This window comes from Triturus cristatus, chromosome 1_2, assembly GCF_964204655.1.
Source record: "Triturus cristatus chromosome 1_2, aTriCri1.1, whole genome shotgun sequence".
Lineage (NCBI taxonomy): Eukaryota > Metazoa > Chordata > Amphibia > Caudata > Salamandridae > Triturus > Triturus cristatus.
The window spans coordinates 1,141,638,140-1,141,654,433 of record NC_140580.1 but is presented as its reverse complement, the minus strand read 5'-3'; the positions used below and the strand labels follow the sequence as shown (position 1 = coordinate 1,141,654,433).

Genomic DNA, 16,294 nt, shown 5'->3' with positions numbered 1-16,294 from the left:
GCCCGCCGTCGAGGCGGAGGCGGTCGACGCCGAGACACAGGTCGACGTCAAGACACCAGCGGTCGACGTCAAGACACCAGCGGTCGACGTCAAGACACCAGCGGTCGACGTCGAGACACCAGCGGTTGACGTCGAGCCACCAGCGGTCGACGCCGAGACACCGGCGGTCGACGTCGAGACACCAGAAGTCGACGTCGAGGCGGCAGTCGACGTCGAGGCAGACACCTCGGCGACGGAGATCGAGGCGGGGTTCGACGCCGAGGAGGCATGGGTCGACGTCGAGGAGACATGGGTCGACGTCGAGACGACGATCGACTGCGGGACGGCGCTCGTCGTCGAGGGCGAAGAGATGCCGGACGAGGTCGACGTACAGTTCGACGTCCCAGACATCGGGGAATACGTCCTCTGTGATTACGATCTCCAGTCGAGGATCGGGGAGGCGCGGACGTTCTCCTTCGGTGGCTTCCACGCGGGACAGGCCCGCCAAGAAGAGGAGAGTGGCCGCGAGCCCGGACAATGATGGGGGCTCTCCGGCTAGAAGTGATGGGGCTTCGGATCATCTGACCCCGCTGCGTACCCAGCGGCCGCCTTTGCCTCCGGTGCCTGACCTTCCACCGGCGCCTCCACCGGTGCCTGCCCTTCCTCCTCCTCCTCCTCCTCCTCCTACTCCTCCACCTCCTCCGCTGCCTCTGCCCGTGCCTCAGCTGCCTGCTTCGCCGCCGCAGCCACCGCCTACTTCCCCGAGGGTTCCTCACCGACAGAGATCTCGCTCTCGCCCTCGCAGACGATCACGGAGTAGGCGCAGATCCTCCACTCGCTCTGGACATGGTCGACGGAGGTATCGGTCTCGTTCCAGAGGGTCGAGGGGCACGTACTCTTCTGGGGCTGGCAGGTTGTCGCCCTCGCTGTCGGAGACGCCTCCTACCCGCGTCTCTCCAGTGGATGACATTGCCACGTTCCAGGAGGTGTTGCTGAGAGGGGCTGCGAAGTTGGGGATATCAGTGACTACCCCTATTCCCACTACTTCTGTGATTTTTGAAACTTTGCATAAGGTACATCTGTCGCGCCCCCTCCTCCCGCTGGTCCCAGGGTTGGAGGAACCTGCTATGGAGGTGTTCTTAACGCCGGCCGTGGTGAAGCCGGCGCCCTCGAGACTGTTGAAAAAGTACAGGGCTCCTGACTCGGATCCGGCGTTCCTCAGAGTGGATCCCCCACCGGATTCTGTTATCGTGGCGGCGGCTCGTAAGCAACACTCTACGACGCCTTCATCCACGGCTCCCCCGGATAAGGAGAGTCGCAAAATGGACTCCTTGGGGAGGAGGATGTGCTCCACGTCGGCCACTACGATGAAGGCCGCTAGCGCCTCCGCTCTGTTGGGGCGCTATGACAGGTCTCTTTGGGACTCCCTGCAACAGTTCGCGGCCTCCCTGCCCAGAGACAAGAGGGAGGATTTTCAAGAGGTGCTGAACGAGGGCATGATGGTCTCTAATCAGATCATCAGTGCGGCGGGGGACGTGTCGCTGCTGGCGGCCCATGGGTACTGCCACGGCATACACATGAGGAGGCATTCCTGGCTTCGGCTGACTCCGCTCAAGCCGGAAGCGCAGCAGAAGATCGCCAATCTACCATTCTCTGGCACGACGCTATTCGGGTCACATGCGGATGACGAGATGGCCCGCATGAAGGCTGAGGTGGAAACTCTGAAGGCGGTGGGGCTGGAGCGGCCTAAGGAGCAGAGGAGGTCCTTCCGTTCCTCGGGCAGGCGCTACACCAAGCAGAGGGGCCAAGGGCGTCAGTCGGGCCCCCAGCAACAGCCCCAGCAACAGCAGCAGTACCAGAGACAGCCCTTTCAGAAGCGCCAGAGGGGCAGAGGCCAGCATCAGTCCTCGGCGGGGAACAAAGGCCCGGCCGGGTCGAAGCCCTGAAAAGTTACTTCCCCCTCATCCGTTACCCGCTCCGGTGGGGGGAAGTATTCAACACTACCTGGCAGAGTGGAGGACAATAACGCAGGACAAGTGGGTGCTGAATATTGTTTGCAATGGCTACTGTCTTCGTTTCACCAGTTCGCCTCCACAGATTCCACCAGTGCGCTCCTCCAACATGGTGCGGGAGCTCCAGCGGGAGGCAGACGTTCTGTTAAAAAAGAAGGCGATAGAAGCTGTTCCTTTGAAGCAAAAAGGAAAAGGTCTCTACTCACGGTTCTTTCTCGTAAGAAAAAAAAGACAAGAACGAGTTCAGGCCTATTCTGGATCTGCGTCAAGCAAACAGGTGGATCCGCCGAGAAAAGTTCCATATGTTGTCCCTGCATCTGATTTACCCTCAGTTGCATCGAGGAGACTGGCTGTGCGCCATAGATCTGCAGGACGCTTACTTTCATGTGCCGATCGCACCAAAGCATCGCAAGTTCCTGAGGTTTCTGGTAGGCAACAACCATTACCAGTATTCAGTACTCCCGTTTGGCCTGAAGTCTGCACCGCGGACGTTCTCCAAGTGCATGGCAGTGGTCGCGGCACACCTGCGGAAGACCAAGGTGTTTGTGTACCCATACCGGGACGACTGGTTGATCAAAGCGTCCACTTATCAGGAAGCCCAGTGCCATTTCAACAGGACGGCGGCTTTGCTTCACCGTCTGGGGCTGCACATCAACATGACGAAGTCAGTGCCGATCCCTGTGCAGTGTCTCCAGTACTTGGGGGCTTCAGTCAATACCTTGACCGCAAGCGTGTGTCCTTCGGAGGAGAGACGCTTATCAATCCGTGGGAAGGCTCTGCATCTCATCTCAGCCCGCTCTCCTACGGTGAGGACGGTGTCTTCCTTACTGGGGTCGATGGCTTCTTGCATCTTCCTCACCCCCAATGCACGTCTGCATATGAGGCCCCTGCAGGAATGTCTGGAGGATCAATGGGACCAGAGGCGGGGGCGTTGGGAGGACAAGATCCAGTTGTCTCAGCACGCTCGGCAGTCTCTGAAATGGTGGTGTTCCCCAGAGAATGTCTGCAAGGGGACTCCTTTTCACAAGGACATTCCGGTCCAGACCATAGTGACCGATGCGTCTCTCCAGGGCTGGGGAGCGCATTCGGGCCCTCTTCAGATTCAGGGGATATGGTCGCAGATGGAGACGACTTACCATATCAACTTTTTGGAACTCAGAGCAGTACACTTGGCCTTGAAGGCGTTCCATCCCTCCTTCAGGACGTCCTCCCTGCTGGTTCAGACGGACAATACTACGACCATGTATTACCTCAACAAGCAGGGGGGCTCCCGTTCACGCACCCTGTCTCGGGAGGCACAGGCGATCTGGAACTGGCTGGTGGCCAGGAATCTGACGATCACGGCGACCCACCTGCCGGGAGTGCAGAATGCCCAAGCAGACGCGCTCAGCAGGCTCGTTCAAGAGAACCACGAGTGGGTGCTAAACGACGACGTGCTAAGAGACGTCTTCGCAGAATGGGGCACTCCGGATATAGATCTGTTCGCTACGGCAGAAAACAGCAAATGCCGCGACTTCGCGTCCAGGTACTACCAACCAGGGACGCTGGGGAATGCCCTATGGATCAGCTGGTCCAACAGCTTTCTCTACGCCTTTCCACCCATTCCCCTGATTCCAGCGGTGCTGATCAAGCTGTCGCAATCCAGAGCCAGAATGATCCTGATTGCTCCGGAGTGGCCGAGGCAATGGTGGTTCACCGACCTTCTTCACCGGTCTGTTCTGCCACACCGACGCCTGCCATGCCGGCCGGACCTTCTCACGAAGTTCGGAGGGCAGATGGTTCACCCCAATCTCTCGTCCTTGAGTTTGGCAGCATGGCTCCTGAGCTAGTGCAGTATGGACACTTGAACCTGCCTCAGGACTGTATGGAGATCTTGAAAGAGGCTAAGAGACCGTCTACGAGGACTTCCTACGCCTATAAGTGGAAGAGATTCTGCTTATGGTGCAAGGCGAAGGGCTTTGACCCTACATCCTGTAAAGAAGACGTTATTTTGCCTTATCTGCTGCAGTTAGCTCAGTCTGGGCTTCATTTTCAATCTATTAAGGTTCATCTCGCAGCTCTGACTGCGTATAGGAAGGGCCCTTCTCAAACCTCTTTTTTTCAAATCCCTGTGATTAAGGATTTTTTGGAGGGTTTGCGTAAGGTGTTTCCCCCTGTTAGAAGACCTTCTCCACCTTGGGAATTGAATGTGGTGTTATCTAGATTGATGAGGGAGCCTTTTGAACCTATCCATAAGGCTTTGTTGCAGCATTTGTCTTGGAAGGCTGCCTTCCTTGTGGCCATTACATCGGCCAGGAGGGTGAGTGAGATTCAGGCTCTGTGTTGCCAAGAGCCGTATACTGTTTTCCATGCTTCTAAAGTAGTGATGCGTACCCATCCTAAGTTTTTGCCTAAGGTGATATCAGATTTCCATGTGAATCAGATGATAACTTTGCCTACGTTTTTTCAGCATCCTTCCTCTCCGGCGGAGAGGTCTCTGCATTCACTTGATGTGCGTAGGGTGTTGAAATTCTACCTGGATAAGACAAAAGATATCCGCAGGTCGGATCAACTGTTTGTGAATTATGGTTCGGTAAGAACTGGTTTAGCTACCTCAAAGCAGTCCATTTCCAGGTGGATTGTTTCCTGTATTCAGCTTTGTTACCAAAAAGCTAATAAAACATTAGGGGGTAAGCCTACGGCACATTCGACTAGAGGCAAGGCGGCTACTACCGCTTTGCTTAGGAATGTTCCCATTGCTGACATTTGTAAGGCTGCCACCTGGAAGTCAGTCCATACGTTTACAAAGCATTACTGCCTGGATTCTGATGCTAGGGCAGATGCGCAGGTTGGACAGGCTTCGCTGAGGAATTTGTTTGCACAGTGATTTGTTGGTGGTTGGTCTTACTCCACCGCTTCTTGTTGGTTGGGATGGGCTTGCCATTCTATTCATAGATTATGACTATACACAGAGATCCCCTACTACAGAAGGAGTAGTTTCTTACCTGTAACTCCAGTTCTGTAGTAGGGGTATCTCTGTTATAGTCATAAGCGACCCTCCCTCCTCCCCGGTGGAGTAACCTGACGGTATCAGGCCTGTTGTTATACACCTTCAAAAAGAACTGAAAGTAACTTGTGTTGGCTGTGCATCCTGGGATACCGGGGGTCTCTGGAGAGTTTCTTAAAGGCACGGTATCCCTTTAGCAGACACATAATGACAGCCTATAGGGCTTGTCTGTCCACCCCTTCCTCTCTATTGTTTAAAGGGATTTTGGTGAAGGGAGTGTGTGATAATAAAGGAACATGTCAAATGTGAATAAAAATGACATTTCAACTTTATTTTGGCTTTTGTGTTCACTTCAGAGGAAGTGCTGGCCAGTGCAGCCTTGTTGTGATTAGGCTGTATTATTTTGTCTGTCTCTTAAGTGTCTTTGCAGGTTTGCAAATGCGGGACAGCTTAAGAGATATTTTTGATTGCTCCGGGGTCCCCGCACATGGGCAGGGATTATTCATAGATTATGACTATAACAGAGATACCCCTACTACAGAACTGGAGTTACAGGTAAGAAACTACTCCTTACCAATTTGCCATCCTACATAAGAGACACCTTGGATGTCCTGAACAAATTGCAGGACATCAAATGGGAGCAGGATATGAGTCTAGTCACATTAGATGTGGCCGGACTGTACACATGTATTGAGCATGATAAGGGTGTGCAGGCATTGAATCATTTTTTAGGAAGTCGGAGTGCCAGTTTGAGGGATCACTCGAAAATGTGAGTGGAGATGAGCCAATTAATCTTGAATAATAGCTTTTTCCTTTTTGAGGACATATGGTTCCATCAGATATGGGGCACGGCGATGGGTTCCAGGTTTGCTCCCTCTTATGCCAACCTTTTTATGGGATGGTTTGAGAGGGAGCATGCCTGGGGTCGTGGTGCCTCACAATGGACAGATCACATCTTATTTTGGGTTCGTTTTATTGACGATGTTTTAATGATTTGGAGAGGTAATCGAGGGGAATTGGATGAATATTTGGAATATTTGAACTTCAATAATTTCAATATTAATTTTACCATGAAGCATAATTTTGAGAAAATAGACTTTTTGGATGTGGAACTGTTCATAGATGGGGATACAATTAATAGCAGATTATTCAGAAAAAGCACTGCCACCAATTCAATATTACGAGCAGAGAGTGCTCATGCTATATCAGTGACTAGGGGAATCCCTTTTGGGGAAATGATAAGGATACGTAGGAATTGTAGCACGGAATAAGATTTTATTAAGGAACTGGATAACCTACAGAAACGCTTGGTGTGTAGGGGATATCACAAAAAGGACCTGATGACGGCAAAGGAAAGAATAATGAAGGTGGATAGAGCTAGTACCTTGGTACAGAAAGAAACAAAAACCGCACTACTGAGAGAATTGCATTTGTGACAACGTACTGTTCACAACAAAATCAAATTTTCAAGGCTCTGGGAAAAAATTGGGGTCTTTTGAAAGGAGTGACAGGTTTAATGAATACGATTGGAGAAAAACCTGGGGTGGTATTCAAACGAAGTCCCACTATTAAAGAAATGGTGACCAGAAACTACATAGAACCAAAAAAAAATGTAGATATGAATTGGTTACCACCACCACCTAATGGTTTTTATACGTGTGGCTCATGTAACATTTGTTGTCTAGGTATTAACAAAATTAAGGAATTTGTTTACAATACCGAGAGGAGATATTCTATTAAGGAATTTATAAATTATAACAGTATGGGTGTCATTTATGTTATCATTTGTGCATGTGAGAAAATATATATAGGTAGTACTAAAAGGAGTTTGAAGTTGCGGATTCAAGAACACAAACGTTCTATAGTAAATGAGGATATTAGATCACCACTTTATCAACATATTAGACAGAATCATCCAAGAGAAAAACATATGAGGTTTCATGGGATACAAAAAATTGTACCAGGATGTAGCGGAGGGAATTGGGAACTTAAGATCAGGCAAGAGGAAGCACGATGGATTAGTCGATGCAGAACGGTGGAACTTGGACTGAACAGTGATTCCGAGCTCCATTATTTTTTGGAATGAAGTGAATTGAATTATCCTCAACAGCAGCGTTTCAGATTACTATTATTGAGTACATTTTATCAAGACCTTAGATTGGCAAAATAAGTAGTGATGGTAGAGATGGTAGAATTACAATGCCATTCAAAGAGTTTTCAGTGTTGATTTGAACTGTACAGGATGGAATTGTTCATTATAATATAGCATCGAGGACTTGAGAAACTTATTCGTAATTTTCTTGATTTCGATTGGTTGTATTTTCACCATAGTGATATGTAATTGCTTGAATTTATCAGGATCTGGTCCATTAGCGCACTATTGGTCTAATATAGCAGGGGCAGTTGGTGAAGTATTTCAATTGGATTGTGTATTATTTCCGGGATTGGGGAGTTGCTTGAAAATCCCCGACACCTAGGATTGGTTACTTCGAACACACAGGAAATGAACAAGTAGGTTATACCAGCGTGACATGGGCCAAATATTCTGGGCTAGCTGGCGCAGTATTCTGATTGGATTATGTATTATTTCCGGGATGGGAGAGGTATTTGAAAATCCCCGACGCACTGGATAGGTTGTTTAGATCTCATCACTTCTGACTCTCAGGTACAGCGTGTACGGAAATAGGGGAATTTGATTGGTGGAATAACAGGCGGACCAGATTGGTTACTTCGAACACACAGGAAATGAAAAAGTAAGTTATAACAGCGCGACACTGGCCGAATAATCTGGGCTAGCGGGTGCAGTATTCTGATTGGATTATGTATTATTTCCGGGATGGGGGAGGTATTTGAAAAGCCCCGACGCATTGGATAGGTTGTTTAGATCTCATCACTTCCGGTTTTCAGGTACAGCGAGTACGGAAATAGGGGAATTTGATTGGTGGAATAACAGGCGGACCAGATGGGAGACCGTCCAGCGAAAATGTTAATAGTATAGCTTGAAATCGGAAATGGTGATTGGTACCTGATACTTTTAAATAGGGTTTTGGCGGGATACTAGTCACAGAGCAGGATTATCAGACCGGCTGTGGAGGCAACGGAAACATCGTTCAAGAAAGGTATGTTCTTTGAAGGGGGCGCTTTGCTTTTTCATCGGATACATTGAAGAAGCGTTAATAATGATATCCTCACTGGCTATATTTTTAGATGAACTGACTACACTTTGGAGGATATACTGGGACGAAATATTTTAGAAGTCGAATATACGGATGACTACAGAAAGATTAACCTTTATTGGGATGATTTGTTTGGAAAAGAGAGTATAAAAGTGAAGCGACCGGACCTTAGATTAGGTGAGAAATAGCATTAAAGGAGCTGCACTTTTTAAGGTGTATTTCGTTTACCTATTGGTTGTACAACATAGGTGTGGAAATAATTAGGCTTTATGTTTTCACTTGTAGAAAACATTATTTTTTCGAAGCAGAGGTGATTCGATGTTGGAGAAGACTCATATTCAATGAATATTTATCCTCCATTGATACATATAAATACGAGTCAGAATATACATAGTGACGACAGTAATATTTAGGAGGTATGTTATATTTTTTATATGAATGTAAAATTATAAGCAAGAATAACTTGGTGAAATAGAATATTTAAGATATTTTGTCCAATTAAGAGAGACTGAGGGAATCAAGATCGGTTAATAAAAACTGTGCAAATAAATTTGGATAATTTGATCAACATTAGAACGATGAATATATATGTGGGGATATAAGTGTGAAGTACTATATTTACACTGGGGAATTAAGAATGGTTTAGTTTAAATTGGGTTATGTTCAAGATTGTTAAATAGGCAGGATTATGAATAATGGATATTTCCTTCCTTGTGTGACTCTATGTTATGAATACTTACAAAGTACTGTATAGTGATATTATGTTTTTCTTTTATTTTTTACAGCCCTGATGATGTCCTAAATAGGACGAAATGCGTTGGCTGTGTGTACTTAGTACTATTATATTTTTTCCAACGGATTGGATATGTATAAATCTACGCAATGATTCCAATTAATTGAATATGTATAAATCAACGCAATAATTTGTTGGAACATTATATATGAAAATTCTGAAAAGGAAAGAGGACAAAAATAAAGAATTCAATTGGAAGATACTTTTTGGACTGCATCTTTTGGATTACAATATTTAATTGTTTAATTACGTACTATTATTTCGCTCCTTCCTTTGTTAATATGATATATCTTTTGTATTTGAGTGGCTTTAACGGTGGGCTGCTGGAAGTAGAGTGAGAGACGATCAATAGAAAGTTTTTATCAAAAATTACACAGAATATACTCTCTGGTGCACACGGAGTTGTAACCCTCATCGTTGCAGTTAGTTGATTAGTGGCCCAAATGGCTTTAACTGTGAAGGAGACCTGTGATCAGATTTTAGTACATTTGAAGGTGAGAGGGCCACAATTTTCCTGGTTGCGAGGAGGTAGGAGTATCAAACCTTCCACACCACGAAGGAGGGTGGGGTATCAGATCATTGCCGCCTTAAATGAGGCTTGAGTAGCTATCTTCCTGACAGTGAAGGAAGCAGGTGCAGCAGGCCGTTGTGGCCTTGAAGGAGGCTAGTGCGCCAGATTCTTGTGACCCATCAGAGCTATGACTATACTGTGCCCTCAAGATGTCCTAAACATAGAGATCCCTTTGTAAATGAGTGGAAGAGGAAGAACATTGCGGATATCGCATATCGAGCGCCACGAAACGTTGCTGTTTGGAAACTTTTGCATAGAAAATTGGCATTTGAGAGTTTTTACCATAGAGAATACATTTATTTCTGGGATTCTGAAGACAGCCAAGACATCTTTTTCAACCCGTTAATTTAGATTCCGTTTTCAGATCATAGCCACCAACGGCGTCTGAACCCTCCTCGACCAAGGAGAAACAGCAACTTTGGTCCTCATCGACCTCTCAGTAGCCTCTGGCACTGTATCCCACCACACACTGATCAAAAGGCTTCACCAATTCAGCATCCAAGGGGACGTGCTCAGATGGTTCACCTCCAACCTCACCGGAAGAAACCAGAGGATGCACCTCCCACCTTTTACCTCTGAACCTAAGGAAATCCCCTGCGGTGTCCCCTAGGACTCATCCCTCAGCCACACGCTCTTCAACGCATATATGACCTCGATGGCCAACTTCGTCAGATCCCACAGTCTCAACATAATTTCCTACACAGACGACACCTAACTCATCCTCTAACTCACTGACAACCCCACCACCAGAGCCAACTTCAACAGATGCATGACAAACGTCGCCAACTGGATGAAGTACTACTGCCTGCAGCTGAACACAGACAAGACTCAAGTATTGATCATTGGCAACAGCAGTAACACATGGAACGACTCCTAGTGGCCATCAGACCTAGGATCCACACCCACTCCCACCAACCACACCAGAAACCTCGGAATCCTCATTGACAACAAGCTTGTCATGAAATCATAGATCAATGCCATCTCCCCCACCTGCTTCTCCACTCTATGCATGCTACGTAAGGTCTTCAAGTGGCTACCCCTACACACGAGATGCACTGTGACACAAGCCGTCATCTTTAGCCGACTGGACTACGACAATGCCCTCTACAAAGGAATCACCATATACCTTCTACACAGACTTCAGACTATACATAACGCCACAGCCAAACTCATCATCTGTAGTCCCCGACAAACCCACATCACACCCCACCTCAGGCAACTCCACTGGCTCCCCGTACAGAAAAGATGCCAATTTAAGCTGCTGATCCATGCACACAAGGCTCTACACAACCAAGGACCAGCCTACATTAACCACCGCCTGAACTTCCACCAATCATTGTGGACTCTATGCTCCACCTCCCTTTCACTTGCACATACTTCCCCGCATCTATCGAAGCAGAAGTGGAGGACGCTACTTCTCTCACATCGCAGCAAAGACCTGGAACAGACTCCCCACGCACCTCCGGACCATCACCTCAATTCTGGAATTCCGAATGGTCCTCAAGACCTGGCTGTCAGAATACAGCTCCAGGGCCTGCAAGCACCTGGAAGCCCTATCGGGTGACTAGTGCGCTTTAAAAATCCTGATTGATTGATTGATTGAGATGACTTAACAATCCATGTAGAAAGTATTGGTACAAACAAGTATTACTTCTTCAATATGAACCACAGACTATGGTACCCCTGCATAAAACTGAGGTAAAATGGGGCAAAGTTAGGAATCTCATTTCTGCTACTCCCTTCTGCAGGAGCCTAACGGATGATGCAAGACTGAATGCCCAATTACTTATTGCCTTCATGTCAACACCAGCATTTTTGCAAGACCACTGGTAGGCTATGAGCCCAGAATGATCACCCATCCATTGAAACAACTGCCTGAATGCTAACAGCACCATTTTCTGCTCAATGCAATGACAACCGCACAGGATCCTAAGCTTTGATGCTCCAACAAACAGGCAGGAAAATAACATTTTGATTAATGTTTTTTTAAGGCTTGCTACATATATCTGTTATTCTAACTAGTACAGGTAGCCCCACCAATCCAGGAAGGTGCGTTTCCAAATTCCAGTCTGGCCATATGGCTTTGCTCTTAGTTGTAGCTCAGAAAGGAATATGGCCCAGATGTACAAAATATTTTTAAAGATCGCAAATTCTCTGATTAGGATTTTGCCACCCCAAATTTGTTTTTCTTAAATGTGTTAATCTCATTTTAGGAAGATGTAAAAGTTTACTGATTCCTAAAATGGGATTGCGATCCCATACCCATCTGATATTTGGAAGGGGCATGACGTAGAAGTCCCTTCCAAATACAGCATTGGTACCAGATGTATCAGTGCTTTGTAACCAAATTCCGGACACCAAAAACCAAAACTAAAACAATTAAAAGTTACCAATTCCCAAGTTAAAGTGGTAGCCTATCTCCTTTGTCACTGTTTAAAACACCTTTGTTGGGGAGTAGGCAGTGGTCCAGCGGAACACTGACTATTTTCAAACTTAAAAAAGAAAGTGTATTTGATTTAAATGCAGCACCATTTACCTTCATGAATTGTGGGATACCCTCCACAAGTCTATAATAGGAAATATTTTCTGAATTTTAGACTGTCTATAATATCACAAAAACAGTCCGCAACACTACGTTGCAGTGCAACTACACAAACTGCTGCCTACATGTCTAAGTAACGAGACAAAATGCAGCCTGATAGGTATTTCAAAGTGTGGTCCACAGCGCCACAAAGGAACTCATCGACAACTGATAGAATATACAATATCCTAGCGGGAAATAACCTAACAATCCAAGCCGTGACTGGCATCTCTTTCCTAACTTTGTTGAAAACCCACTGAATGTGAATGTGCAGACCTCATGCCAGGCCGTGCCACTTGTTTTGAAGGCTCTGCCTTCTACAAGGCCATCGGGAAATTGACCTCCTGCGTTCCTGATAACTTGCTTAACTGTAGAGAGCTTTCATGATCTCAAAGTGAGAAACCTGGGCACAATACCCCTTTTGGTCACTTGGCCCGCTATCTCGGACCTTCTATCTGGTGGAAGAGCAGGGTCTGTGGTAGGTCTTTCTCTACAGTCAGCTTCAGACATCATCAGTCAGCTACCGGATGGTTTGTCCGTTAAAATAATCCACCTACCTCAAGCCTGTAGGTCCCAAGCATTGTCCTCAAAATCAGAGGAATCAAAGATTCTACCGAATATCTGCCATGATCTGTGTTTTTCAACACAAGGGAGAAAAGATGTTTTCATTCCTTAGCCGCTTGTGTAAGACTTCCGTAACCTGGCAGAGGACGAACGCTGTCTTCTTTGTAGGTGTTTTCAAACCCAAAGTAGGAGATGTTCTCAATAGAACAGCGTCAGAAGTGTAGCCCTTAGATGTAGCAGCCAGGGTTACCTTGTAAACTACACTATGTGGTGTAAAGTCACATTCACTTCCTCTGCATCCTCTGTGCCCTCTCACCTGCTCCCCATACCTGCAATAAGACACCAAAATGTTGTGCATCCCAGGGATCAATGCCACGACCATCCCCTGAGGGAGGAGAGTACTCAACTCAAACAGCAGGCCTAGTAACTTTTGGCACCAAACTTTGTATGGGCACTGAAGTTAGCACCATAGTCAAAGGCATCACATCTACCACAACACAGGCCAAGTAGATGTAGTGTATCAACAAAAGCCCCGCTGCATGGCCCCAACACTGATCCTTGCTACATTCTCAAAGGCTCAGGAAACATCAGGATAGCAGTATAAACTCTGATCCCTTGCGGCAGCACCACACTCTCCGAAGGGAGCTGCGCCACCGACACGGATCGTCTCAATGGATAGGGAACATTGGGACCACAGTGGGAAACGGCTCTCTTTGGTCGTGTCTCAGATTTTAATTTAAAAAATCATTATAGATGCCAAGTTTGGCACTCGCTCCTAAAGATGCTTCTCCAATGGCCCAAGAACAGGTTCTGCCTCACCATCGTGAGGGCTGCAGACGGGCACTCCCAAAGGACCCGGGCATCTTGTTTCTGTGCTTCTACAATGACAGCTCCCAACAACGGTCTCCCATGGGAATCCCGCTGCCTTGTTTGGAGGGAGCCAGCTTGCTCTCCCTGTGAGCCATGACTTTTGTCCCCCTAAAGCGACAATCCTTTGAAGTTACGCCCAGATAACACAGCAGTTTCGACTACTATGACCATGACCCAAGCCCCACATGCAAAGGTCATGAGCATCATTCATCATCACATGCATGCCCCGGCTGCAGCATTACAAAACGACACGAGGAAAAAAGGAATCGTCAATTCAAACTGAACTTGTATCCTCGAACATAGCTTCCAGCTTGTTCCAGAATCAGGATTAGCCTGCACAAAACTGCAGACTGCCAAAAGGCAACCTAGAATAATTTTGACTTAAAATGATCAAAGTTTGAAAAATACAAAGCTTACAGACTACTTCAAATTAAAAAGAGAAACTTTGTTAGCGGTCCCTTACAGTAGTGGGAACCCCCCCCCCCCTTCCCTAATGGAAGCTTCCAGTGCCGCCCACAGTCTTGAAGGGGCAGGGTCACAGAATGGCTATAGGGACTCTACCTGTTGGAATGTATTTAACAATAAAACGTCAAGCAAATTTATATTTTATTTTTAAATATAACATCTTTTCCTGGATCATCCGAAACCAAGGGGATTATTTTAAAAGATTTGACAACGATGACGATAGCTTTGATGGAGAACTACAAATATAAGTACCTTACTTTTTGGTACCGCCAACCTTCAAGCTTCTACAGCTGGGCAAGACAAGTAAAAAAGGTTGTTCCTGGAACAGATGCAGAGTGAGGTGCGAAGACATGTAGCATAGATACTAACTGTAATATCTTTTAAATTTCAAGTAAACAGGTAGTGAAGGAAGTGGAGTTTAAGACCAGAGACTGGGTGAATACAGGATCGGGGTGAGGTTAGACATGGAGCCAGAGGCAAGGAAGATGCTCAGATGTGAACATATCGAAAGAAGCCTGTGCCTGGTGCCTGGTTCATGCCACTCTGGGCAGATCACAAACGTAAATATGATGGCATCATAATAGGACAGTGCACACTGTGAGCTTCACAGAGGATCAGCTTTCTGTATTAACCCATACTAAATCATGCCCGGTGCCACTGTGAAGGCGGCACTACATTCAAAGCTATGCGGGGCCTAGTTTGCTGGGTTTAGGAGTTGCTAATGGTCTCTAAATAGTGTGTCCACCTGCCCTCAATTTACTTTCATGTTATACAATTAGAGTCATTCTCTCCTTTTCTCAAACTGTCAACAACCCTGTTTATTCATTCATTTTGGGCACAGTTGCAAAGTTTGGATTTCAGGGTTTCATGTTTCTGGTACAAAAGCATCCCAGCCAAGCACAGGAACACATGCAGTGCACTATGACACAGCACACTGATGTTACTGTTGGTCCGAGGGGTGCACTGGCGTGTATGAGAGATGCTGCTGTATGTAACATGCGCGTTACCATGTGCGCAAGGGGTATCATGGGATGTATGAGAGGTGCTGCTGGCTGTGCGGTTGGTCCTGCATACTGTCCCCTGCTTTATGCAGAAAGGATGCTATGGTATGCACTAGGTATGCTGCTTTAAGCAGAAAGGATGCACCAGGTATGAAGCAGCACGAATAAGAGGGTATTTAATGCACTAGGGGTCAGAATGCATGTATGAGGGCAATGCTAATATATGACTGATTGATTTCTAACTGAGTTGGGCATGTTGTCAGCACAGGATCATTCTCCTACTGCGGTGTTATTACAAATGTTGAACAGTGACACAATATAAACATTATTTAATACCATCCTATGGTGCTCCAGTGGGCACCACAAGATTAGGCCTGGGCGTAGTTCGCGGAGTTCTACATGTCTGGGAAGTGACCAAAAAACTCCACTGCACTACACAGAGTTCCGCAAGCGGCGGAGTGCATTGCGTCGCACTGTTCACCCTGCTATTTAGTGCCAGGTGTTTGTTCCGTGCTGTAAAATCAGAGCGAACGGCACCATGGGCAGCACAGGAGGGCGCTGCTTCTTTCTGCTGCTCGAGTCGATGTTCTACTCGAGCGTCAGCTTCCTCAACGCGAATGGAAGTGTCTCAACGTGAGCGATATCGACCTTCTGCGACCACCCACGTTGATAAATCTCACCGGATGGTGGTCTGGAGTAAAATTTTCTCTGCTCCACTCGGCACTATGGAGTTTTTCAGAACTCTGCACACTACGAGGAGCCCGGCGTAGGAAAAACTCCACACACTCCACGAGCCAAGCGGAATTTCACACCCAGGCCTTCACAAGATGGTTCGAGTTCCTGGGGCGCGAATGGAGTGAGTGATGAAGAATAAAGAATCTGAACCATTACATGGTGTATGGTCCACCTGTGCTTCTCTGGATCACCTACTGAATAGATTACAGTGATCCATGGAATCGAAAGCTGCGGACAGGTCGAACATTACCACCTTGCAGTCTGCGCCCTTATTTGTAACCCACCTGGTTCTTTCTTAAAAGTTTATTACGGAGCTTTCTGTGCTGTGATTTGGACAGAAGCCTGTTTGCACTTTGGATAAGCTTGTGTTGGCCTCCAATACTTCTAAAGTTCAGCTACAACAATTTTCTGGAAAAAGCAGTGTTGAGTTCAAGTTTGCTTCTATTAGAAATGGGAGAGCCATTGTTTTTTTAGAGGATGTCGGGTGTCACTCTCCTGTGCAGATGAAAGCAAGAGACACTGATGTGTGCATGAAGGGTTCAACTAAATGCATAAAGGGTG

The 16,294-nt window shown here is 46.8% G+C and overlaps 1 protein-coding gene across 2 annotated transcripts in view; it reads right to left on the bottom strand.

Annotated features, from left to right (window-relative positions):
- CCDC180 (coiled-coil domain containing 180) overlaps nt 1-16,294 on the bottom strand; it is a 592,866-nt gene that overhangs the window by 92,224 nt on the left and 484,348 nt on the right. The gene's annotated exons all lie outside the window — the stretch shown is intronic.